Consider the following 11,221-nt stretch of genomic DNA (forward strand, 5'->3'; position numbering starts at 1 on the left):
AAAACTCCTGATCTGTTAAAAACGAGATACTGGTACGGAAGAGACTCAATTATCCAAACTCCATTTATCTGCCTACAGACAATTGAATACTAACTAGTGTCCCTGTTGCTCGAATTCGAGCAATCGCTATGTATTACAGGCATTATTTTAAAACGAATTTCAACCAAGTCAGCAAATGTTTGTAGCAAACTGTTAATTTAGCAAACTTATTGACTGTTTACAATTAACATATGATCTTCTTACTTTTGATTTCTGACAACAGCTAGAGTTTCATAACAATTTTTGTTTACAATGTTAATCTTATGGAGAAATACAAAACTTTAAGGGGCTCCAGGGCCTCACTCTCTCATTATTTCCTTAAAAAGAAAGTTTCCTGCAAAATTTCACGTTACGCTCATTCCAATGACACCAAAAACATGACAATCGGTTCAGTAGTTTCGGAGGAGTAATTGTCACAAAAAATCTGCTTGCGTATTAAATAAGTAAATATATATATATAGATTCCTAATGGTATTGATTGACTATACTGCACTGTGTATGTCAAGACAGTAAAATATAGTTATACTCCGATGATACATGCCATACTTTAGGTATATGCACTTGACTGTACTTGCTGATTATTTTCACACGCTTTATAACAAAAAGTTCTTCAACTTTTCATACTGTATCCATTCTACAAAAACAAAAATCTTGTTTACCAGGTCAAGAAAAGCCCTGTCTCATCCCACTTTTGAAAAATGAAAAAAAAAACTTGTTTCATTCCGCAATAGTTATCTCATACAATTTCTAGCTATCTATTTGACATATTATGTTTAAGTAGTCGTTTAAGCCTTGTTATTACATTTTGATACAATTTAATATACTGGTTTTCATTTTTATTTGAAAATCAGTATAAACAAGCAAAACAGATGTCAGAGCCAAAAACATCTTTCTATGCCGCACATGGTCTAAAAATACTGTTTTCGGGATAAAAGTCTTGCACATGGAAACGCTGACACCACACATCAGTTTGCCCTACCCTTCTAGTTCTAGTGTGAATGAAGATCTGTGGTGAAGGAGTATCCATTTACCTTGAATTTAGAGTTACGGTATTGGTTTTTTCCCCTTTTTTAGTAATTTCTTTGTTATTTGAGAATATTGTTTCAATGGAAAACATACTCAAAGCCATGAATAGGTTGAACAGGAATAGGAGAAAGTTTATTAAACTGATTATTTTAAATATGTTCACAGGTTTTTACATTATTTTCGTCATTTGTCTTTGCTCTGTTAAGACGGTTAATTGAGGCTCTACTGTACTACTTTTTTTTATCAGAGATATTCCTACTTTTACAATCTTGGAAGCATAATATCATTTTAACCCTTTAAAGTGCAACATCTTTTTTACAAGTGTCTTATATTTCACGTAATAGTATTTTAAGACGTTTTAAAAATCATTGTATAAATTTGGATATATATGTTGTTAAAACTGCTGGTTGTTGAACAAATATTTTTATGATTAATTGGCATTTATTTGGAAAATCTTTTCTCAGAAAATCCACTGATTACAAAAAAAAACTGTTTTTATCGGCGAGTTTATGAATGTAAGTAAATTAAAGTAGTCTTTTTGGAAATTACATTCGCTAGCGTTAATTCAAGCAATAAATATATTATGGAAAGTATATTTACATTCCTTACTACATTAATGATGCATCTAATACAATTTCATGATGTAGAACATTTATTTTTGTAAATGTTTTATGCTAAATAATAGTTCCTGTTGCTAGTTTTACTAAATGTAAATGTCTGTAAACTAATGCTTGTCGAGGCAGATTATACTGTTGCAAATACTAGTCATTGTTTTGTATAAATAAAAATATAGTATAGTCATAGCTAAGAGTTATCATATTTTTACACTTGTGTATTGTTCTTGTTAAGTATTGGTGCTGTTTGAAAGTAACTAAGTGTGAGTAGTATTGATTGGTTATAAATTATAATCAAAATGAAAAAAGTTTAGGGAATCAAAATATGAAATCAAAGTTGATAAAGTTTTACCATAATGTGTATCTCCCAAAAATAAAATTACTTGTTTATATAGATTAGCTGAGAACTGTGCATTCAACTGAGTTCAAAATAATTTGACTGTTTACAGAATTATCTCAATTTTCCCTCAAATAAAAGCAAAGTTTTGTCTGTAAAGATTTGCATCATGTGAACTTGTATCATCTTTCCTAGCCCTCTAGGTGCTCATAAAAAATCTCAAATGTCACGCCATTTTGGCAGTTTTGCCGACATTTACAAAAACCGCTCTAACAAAATTTTAAAATGACCTACACTTAAAAAACTATATTAAAGTAGATAAAATGGGCTATCTCAAAACATAAAAATTTTTAATTTTCTGTTAGGTTCAGTAGGTGTAGGCTATATGTTTAAATACAAACGATATCGAATCAAACTTATTTTTAAGGTTACGAAACCCGATTAAGTATATTTAGGCACTATAATAAAAAATTCAAGGTGTAAAATATGTAATAGTAAATTAAATTCCTATTAAGAATTTAATAAGATGTTTATGACGAGAAATACCAAAACATGACATCATGAGTTTTTACTCTAACTCCATAAAGATACTTGTAAAATTGACTGACGGACATAACCACACCTTATTACTCATATTTGACATTAAAAAACTCGATGAAATATACTATTTAACTTTTAAAAATACCTCCTAATAGTAATAAAAAAAATTTGGAACAATTCTAACCTTAAAATCGTCAGTTTCTATAACTTAAACATCAGAAACCTCAAAGCAGACAGCAAAGGTGATGAATTCAAAATTGACCATATGTTTGCTTCATAACAAAAAGTGAAAATAAAATATCAGAAACTAGACATTGAATTCAAGCTTAGAATCTGCTCTTTCTGTAGACACCAAATTAAATCCAGTTCAGTCAACTGGAGTTAATTTTTTTTTTTTTGAGATTGGCGGCCTCTTTTAACCTTGCATTTGCCCGTCCACATAGACTAACCGCCCGTGCGTGGAACGTTTATAGCAAAGCAAGGAGTGAGCCGGTACAGTACAAAGGTGAACTGTACTGATAAATTTTAGTGGCAGTGACCAGGATCCGAACCCACGATATCGCTGCCTTGGGCCCGAAGTCCGCGACGCTACCGACTGAGCAACCAACTCACTAAAGAGCATTCAGACCTCATTCAGACGAGTTTCGTAGTGTCTGCAACATAGTCGGAATTCTGACGAATGACACTTGCGGTCCAGATAAAATCATCTGAATTCAGATGATTGACACTCTGAGGGCTAGTTACACTTTTAATTTTAACTCTTAAATTATTTGATGATCTTCTTTAAACCACTATTCTTCTTTCTGGCCTTCCTATTTTCTCAACCTAATATTTCTTGGTTCGTTTAAATACACATTTATATTCTTCCTTTAAGATTGCTTTTCTTTTACTCTGTCCATTTTCTTTCATTTCTTTCTTCGTTTCTTTCATTTTTACTCTTTCCATTTTGCCCTTCAAAGTTTTAAATGTTAGACTATCTGACGCTCTTATTATTTTCTAAAACTCCTCTTATGTCAGCTATTATTTTGATTATTTGTTTCCTTAATTTTCCATTGTTAAATCAGTACATTGGCTATAGTTCGGCCGCTTAGAAATCGACCTGCGCGCTAATGCTAAACCAATGCTGGAGTAGGTCGTTTTCTAAGCGGCCGAACTATAGTTAATCTTTTAAACTTTTAAATATCTCTCATTTTTGTTAACAGTTCTTAAAAATGTATTTCTCTCTGAAAAAATTTCTCCATAACTTTTCCAATTTAATCGCTTGATAAACTGCTCAGTGAAAAAAGTTAAATCACCCCTGCATGAAAAAATAGAAAGTGACATTTCATCTTTTAATAAATACATTTTCTCATAATAATTTTAGCTCACTGATTTCATAATATCCTAACCTTGAAAATTTGTAATGATTGTCATTCTTGTTAACTTTTTCAGGTTGTAGTATAGGCCTACGATTAATTTATTTGTAACTGTTTATATATTAGTAAAATATACAAATATATATTACATGAATGTGTTTGATTTGTTTCACTACCTACTCTAACGCTCAGTGGAACCTTACTAAGGTATTGTTGTTGTTGTTGCTTTAAATGTTATGCAGATATTAATCCACTCACGATACCCTTGTAAGATATTTTTCTAGTCAGTAATTTATACCTTGTTTAATTTAAATTTAATAAGGTTTATTTGTATTAGTAGTTGCAATTTCAATTTGAATCCTCAGATGAAAGCATAAGTGCAATTCCAAATGTGTTACTGAAAATCTACATAGGCCTACAATGTTGAAGTTGAATAGGCACAGCCAACTCCCTCTTGCCCGTGTTTGAACCGAAAAAACTCTGAACAAATAAAAAAGTAAATGGATAGTTTTAAAGCACAAATTATGCCTACATTACCACATTACTGAAACATGAAGCACAAACAGTTAAAAAATCTACAGCACTAAACAAACATGACGTACCTTGTTGGAAATATAGAACTTGTGTGCAAATGTTTTAGTCGTGATGGTCTTCTCAATAATACAAAGTCAAAACTAAAGAGATTCAAATTAGACGGAGTTTACTGTAGACTAATATATATTTCTTTAGCAATACCACCTACAGACAACCACTGATCCACTAGATGCATGTTTGCTTTATTGGCCAAGCTTGTATCATAGTCTCACATTTTCTCACTGCTTTATAGGTACAATAGGTACAAATTAGGTAGTTAATTTATTCCTCAAACACTTTATCAATGTTCTTCCATTTCCTCTTTGGTACCGGTACTTTCATTATTAGGTAAAGAAAAATGTAATATGAAGACACATGCTTTAAAATAAGAATTTATCAAAGCTAACAAATTTGTTCATTTATAAAAATAAGTCTTTTTGTAAAATTACCATTAGTTCACAGTTTTTCAATAATATTTTCCAGGTTAAGTTTAAAACATCATCCCCATTAAACCGACCCAATCTTAAAACATTACCTTTTCCTTTTTTAAATGCTTTCCATTATTACATTATATTGGTGATGTTTTAACTGGGCTAACTATGATGATGCGTTGGAAAATTTGCTTAATAACACTGCTCAAATTGGTCAGTTAACAAAGCAAATTCTTTGGCTTTAACTTTTTTTGACTTATTCAGATTTTGATATAGGCTATAAACAAAATTAAAGAAAATGACAAACAAATAAACCATATAATCCCATATGTTTCTCCAATGTTAATCAGTATTTGTTTTTAAGCTTTATGTATTAACAACCGAAGCTTATAACACGTTAAGCCAACACTTTAAAACCTATAAACCAGTGAAAGTTTGTTTAAGTCTAATGCAATTTGTGTCAAAGACAGTTTCAATTTGATGTTAGCCTCCGGATTACGTTAAATGTAAGAATTGGTGTGAATACCTGCTTCGATGTAATCCAAATTGTTGCCAATACCGCAACTAGTTTAAACTTTCAAGAAATCATCTTCAGGTGTTAAAGGATGTAATAATCATTTCATCAGAAGGTTGTCAAATCACATAAAGTACATAGATACTTGACATTTAAATGACTAAGCACGACATTTACAACAGGGAATGATACATGTACAGTACAGTAGTTCTATACTCTACATCCATCCGGCTTGATGCATCATTCTCATTCCGTTGTACAGTATTTAATTTCTTTTTACTTGTTGTAAATGTCCCGCTTGATCGTTTCAATTTTCGTGTTCGTGTAGCTGTGTACTTTATGGGATTCAACGACCTTCTGATGAAGGTACCACAACATCCTTTGACGCCTGAAGATGACTTCTTGAAAGTTTAAACTAGTTGCGGTATTGGCCATAATTTGGATTACATCGAAGCAGGTATTTCCAACAATTCCTAAAAGACAATTAATGCTCTTTGCAAAACAATGCTCACTTTAAGCTTTTCCATGTTTGAGCCGTTCTAAGCTATTTTTTTCTGTACCCCACAATAGCATTTTGTTTCGACAAAGACAAGTTCGAATTGGGAAACAAATTTAACTACCTATATATATTGCTAACCTCACTTCTTCCCCTGTATTGACAACACTGTTCTTGTTTGAAAACAAATCAAACAATTGAACTTGACGAGTGTTGCCAACCTATATCTCATGTTTTGTTTTGTTGTAGTGACAACACTGTGCGGCTGTGGCGTCTCAACAATCGTCTCGACATGTTGGTCAACGTGACGTGACGAGCCTATCTACTCCTAGAAGTGCTCTTCCTTGTGATCTTGCGCTTCCTTCTTAGACTGTTTCAAATCCTTCGAGAGATTATGTCCTGATATACACTGTTTTATATAGCCCTTCTCTTCTATTGTTTTTAACTCTAAACATACACATTATTAAAATATTTATTGTGATCAGTGTTTAATTGCTATTGGGTAGGTTGTAAATCTTAATTAAAACAGACTGATAAGGTTTTACTAAATGTTTGTTGTGTCAAGTTTGGATGCTGTCACTATCTAGTCATTTACGTATTGTTTTTAATAAATTGTAATACACAAAAACGTTGTTTGAACAACTTTGGTGTGTTGGGTACATACAATGTTAGATGAAAGACAGTGGAATTATTGATCTGGAAATGTCTATGATGTAAACAGAAAATATTTGTTCACAGTAGGGTTAAGATTTTACTTTAGCGTGTTATTTTAAGTGATTTTATACGATTTTAGGACAAAAACTGTATAATTACTCAGACAATAATCTGGCAAATTGGTTGTTTAAGTATAGTCTATATATAAAATATTGTTGAATATGTGTGAATTTTCTACTGCAAAATGGTTTAATCATTAATTGTTTTTTACTATATTATAATAATACAAGTTATAAGGAAATAGGAAGTCAAAGTATTGTTTAATCAATTTTCAAATTTTGTTTACATTTAATCAAGTAATTTAGTCCCATTAAATATACAGAAATCAGTATATAGGAAGCTATAAATAAATCAGTATTAATAATGTATTTTAATTTTTTATTCAATTTGTGTTTATCTCCTAAACTGTCTGACTTTATAACTTTAACATTTTTGTTTTGCACAGGTCTTCCGAAGATTTTAATCAAATAGCCTACAATTAGTACCTAACCTTTCTAGTAGTAGAGGTATATTTTATAGTGAGTGCCTTTTTAAATCTGTATTTGTCAATAACGATATGTGCCCTATAAACACCCATCGTGTATCCATAGTATAACTTTATTGTATTTATATAGGCCTAATAGTTTGAACTTTATATGAAACGGGTTTTATAAATAGTTTCTATAGATTCTGTGAATCTTTTATTAATGTAAAATTTAAGTAGATATTAAAGTGTTTGTTTTACAATTTTGTTAAATTGCCTTTTTTGTCTGAACACCTGTACTTCCGATCCTAAAAGATTTTGTAAGTGACTTTCAAAAAGTTACTTTTTCACCATACAGCAGAAAATCCAGCAGTTTGCATGCTTTACAGGTTCAAAGTAGCAGCACTGAGAGAGAATACATGTATATGAGGGGACAGATAATGCTAATAGTGGTTAAGTTTGGGCCTCTGACACTTGGGTAACGGTAGTTGGTTGGTAGTGCAGTTCGCCTCTGAGCACCTTTAAATCATTTCTCCAGACAATCAAATTTCATCTACAAACAACATTTTACATCCTACGATATACTCAATATTAAAAAACAGCAAAACTGACTTACCGACATGCCTGAGGTGGCATAGTTTGGGCCGTTGACGCTATATAGACATACCAGAAACAAAAGAACCGGGCCATTTCGAGCCACGCAGGTTTGAAGGGTAAGCCACACCTACCGGCGCGAACCAAGTGATCTTTTTGTTTCTGGGCAGGTTGTTTTGTTCTTGGGATGTCTATAGTCTGCAACACCGCTGTTCAGGTAAGGTAAAAGAGTCACTTTACACCTTGGTGATGAAATATACTATTATGCTGTTGACTGCTAAATAATGCATTTAAATCAAAAATATTTTGATAAAATAAAATGATGACCTTATCTAACAACAATTATTGTTGGTATATCAACTACTTTGTTCCTTAGAACTTTTTCAGGTCATTTTGTATGCAACCACATTTTAAATGTATTAAATACATAATACATTGTGGTATGACAATGGATTCTTTAAAAAAACTGTCACAATCACAATAATTGAAACTTTTCATGTTCTTAAATGGTTCAAATGGAATTAAAATGTATAAAACTGATTAAAACTGTACCTATAGGGTGGCCAGCACTGTCTTATCACTGCAACTAATTAAATAAGACATTGTTCAGTTTTGTAACAGAAAATCACAACTGGTTTGGACTGTTTTCCCTTAAAAGTGTTTAAAATGACTTCATAACAAAAATGCCACTGGCGTATACCATAAAAAAACCAGACATAGTAATAGTTGTAGCACAGAACAGTCAGTCGTGACTGCATTGGGAACGTTATAGAGCCTTGCCAACTATAATCTGCTTACATACTGCCGAACAAATCATAAAAAGGGTGGTGTTGCTATATATATACTGCCATAATTTACTTGTAAACCCTACAGTAAGTGCCAATATAGAGTAGGCCTTTTCAGCAGAGAGCTCAGCTGCGAACTAACAGGAATAAAGTTGACCTCAAGGCAGGTGGGAGCATTTTTATTCTGGGTACTTATCAACCTCCCGACGCACCACTTGAGGATGCACTAATGTCGCTAACAAGACATCCTCGACGCACTTCCTTCTGCAAACAGCGGAATCTGCATTGTTGGAGACTTCAATGCAGACTCCTTGGTAGAGTAGAGAGAGATCGGCGCTTAATGAGATGTTGGCGTCATTCAACATCCACAGACTGCGTATTCCCGCAACTAGAATAACTAGCACATCAGCTACCTCAATTGACTATGTTTGCTCCAGCCTTGATCCAGATCTAATAAGCGCTGAAGTGATTCACGGACATCTGTCTGACCACTCTGGGCAACTTATTAATATACTCTTTCCCTTTCCTCTAGTGAACGCGGCAACCATCTGTACCCGGCGACATTGCACATTACAATCAGAACAACATGCTGGACTTCAGAGAAAATTTGTCCATCCAAACTTGGGACGAAGTTTGCAGGAAGAGTATACAGATACATCCTACACCAAATTCATCGGTCTCTAGGTCTCTTGACTTCCATTCTTGACCTATCTTGTCGATACAAGATATCTAGAAGAAAGCCCTCCAAACATAAAAAAGCTGTCCTTTATGACGATGAAGTAAATGAATTAAAAAGGGCCTTCACCAAAGCAAGGGACAAGATCATGACTGGTAGACTGGAGGACAAATGTGACTCCGCTCAGAAGAAAAAATATATGACCTCAAGCTTAGGACACTTAGACGAAAAGAAAATGAGAAGCTCATCTCCGAATCCTCAAACAAAAATAAAGCTATTTGGTCAATACAATAATCAATTCGCAAAATAAATCCATCAAAAAGATCCAAGGATACTATAGGCTATGGTCTCTGAAAAGAGCCAACGACATCAGTCAATAGCATTTATACAATAGCAGAACTTTTCAACACACACTTTGCCACTATTGCTGATGAAACTCTGTGTAACAAAAATCCGACTAAAACGCAAGCAGCCAGCAATATTTCCATCACCTTAAAAAGAACCACTTCAGACATTTGCTCCAACAATCTAAAAAAATCTCAAAAGTTTACCCACTCTACAAAAAAGGATCAAATTAAGAACTATAAGACGATTTCACTCGTCTCTATAACTTCTCTAAAGTCTTTTGGAGAGAGTTGTGTTGAGTAGACTTCGGGATGATCTTCATCAAAATAACTTCTTGATCAAAATCAAAATGACATCAAGCTTTAGCGAGCAGCATGGATTCATCCCAGGTCGCTCAACAGTGACTGCTCTTGGAGAAATTATTGAGCACATTATTGACAACTTTGATGCTATAGGAACACAATCATTAGCACTTACCTGACCTAAGTGTTACACTCTACAGTAGGAAGGGATAAATTAGGAGTCGTGACCGCGGCGAAATCGTGAACATCTCCCGTGGGCCGCAATCACGGAAACGTTATTATAGCCATCTGTGATAACGGCAAACTGATTGTTTAAAAATTCTAAAAAAGTTGTTTCTTCAATCCTCTGCGGCCGCCTTTTGCTTTTGGGCCTATGCCGCGGCCTAATCGGCCTAGTGGTAAATCCGGCACTGAGTGGAAACTTTAGACTTGGCTGGATTAAAGGTTTAATGGGAGAGGTATCGAGGAGTTACATCGATGGCTGGAACTTCTCGGCATTGCAGGTACAGCAATCAACTAGTTTTCAAACTACTTAAGCGGTCGAGCGCAGATTGTGGAGCTGAGACAAATCATCGATACGACGGAACAACAACAGCAGTTCAATCCAAAAACCAATAAAAATAAATAGAGGTGTTCTACACAAGGCTCGGTCTTGGGACCGGTGCTTTTTGCCTTGTTTATGGCTGATTTCCCAAGCCGCCATGTTAATGTGTTCTGCAAAGCGGTGATGTTTGCTGAAAACACTGTCCTGTTGACATGCAAAAAAACCAGCAGAAGAATTAGAAGTGGACAGATTCATCACCCTAAACCTGGCTCAGGGCTCAGGACTATACTGTGGTAACAACGATTTGGTCTTCAACGAAGATAAAACGACTCTCATCGTAGGAAGACTATAAAACCAAGTCTCTGGCCCTCCTAACATCCAAACGTTAACTTTCACAAAGCAATATTGGGACGAGTCGGTTTAGATCATAAACTTACTTGGAATCAACACGTTGGCACACTCTACCTGAAACTAAAAAGGTCTGCAAAATTTTCTCTAGGGAGGGTTCGATCCATTTAGTACATTGTTTCGGAGGTACTAACACGAACATGCTACCACGCTTATTTTGTTTGAATCCCACCTCAGGTACGGGATCATCTTTTGGGGTGGGTCATCAAAAGAAAACCTGGAACAAGTTTTGGTGCTCCAGAAGGAAGCAATATGCGGAAAATCGGTCTTCAACCGAGAGGAAGCTGCAGAGAAACCTTCTGTAGCTTACGCATACTCACTGCAGTCTCGATCTACATCTTGGAGGCAATTTCTTACACTAAAGGTCTCTTCGTCGAAGCATGTTGCCTTCCACAGTTGTAATACGAGGCACAACCAGGATTTCAATCTACCCTCCCACAGAACACCACTCTTCTCCCATACGGT

Source organism: Macrosteles quadrilineatus, unplaced genomic scaffold (genome assembly GCF_028750875.1).
Source record: "Macrosteles quadrilineatus isolate MER2022 unplaced genomic scaffold, UCM_ALF_1.0 Scaffold_31__1_contigs__length_1484076, whole genome shotgun sequence".
Taxonomy (NCBI): domain Eukaryota; kingdom Metazoa; phylum Arthropoda; class Insecta; order Hemiptera; family Cicadellidae; genus Macrosteles; species Macrosteles quadrilineatus.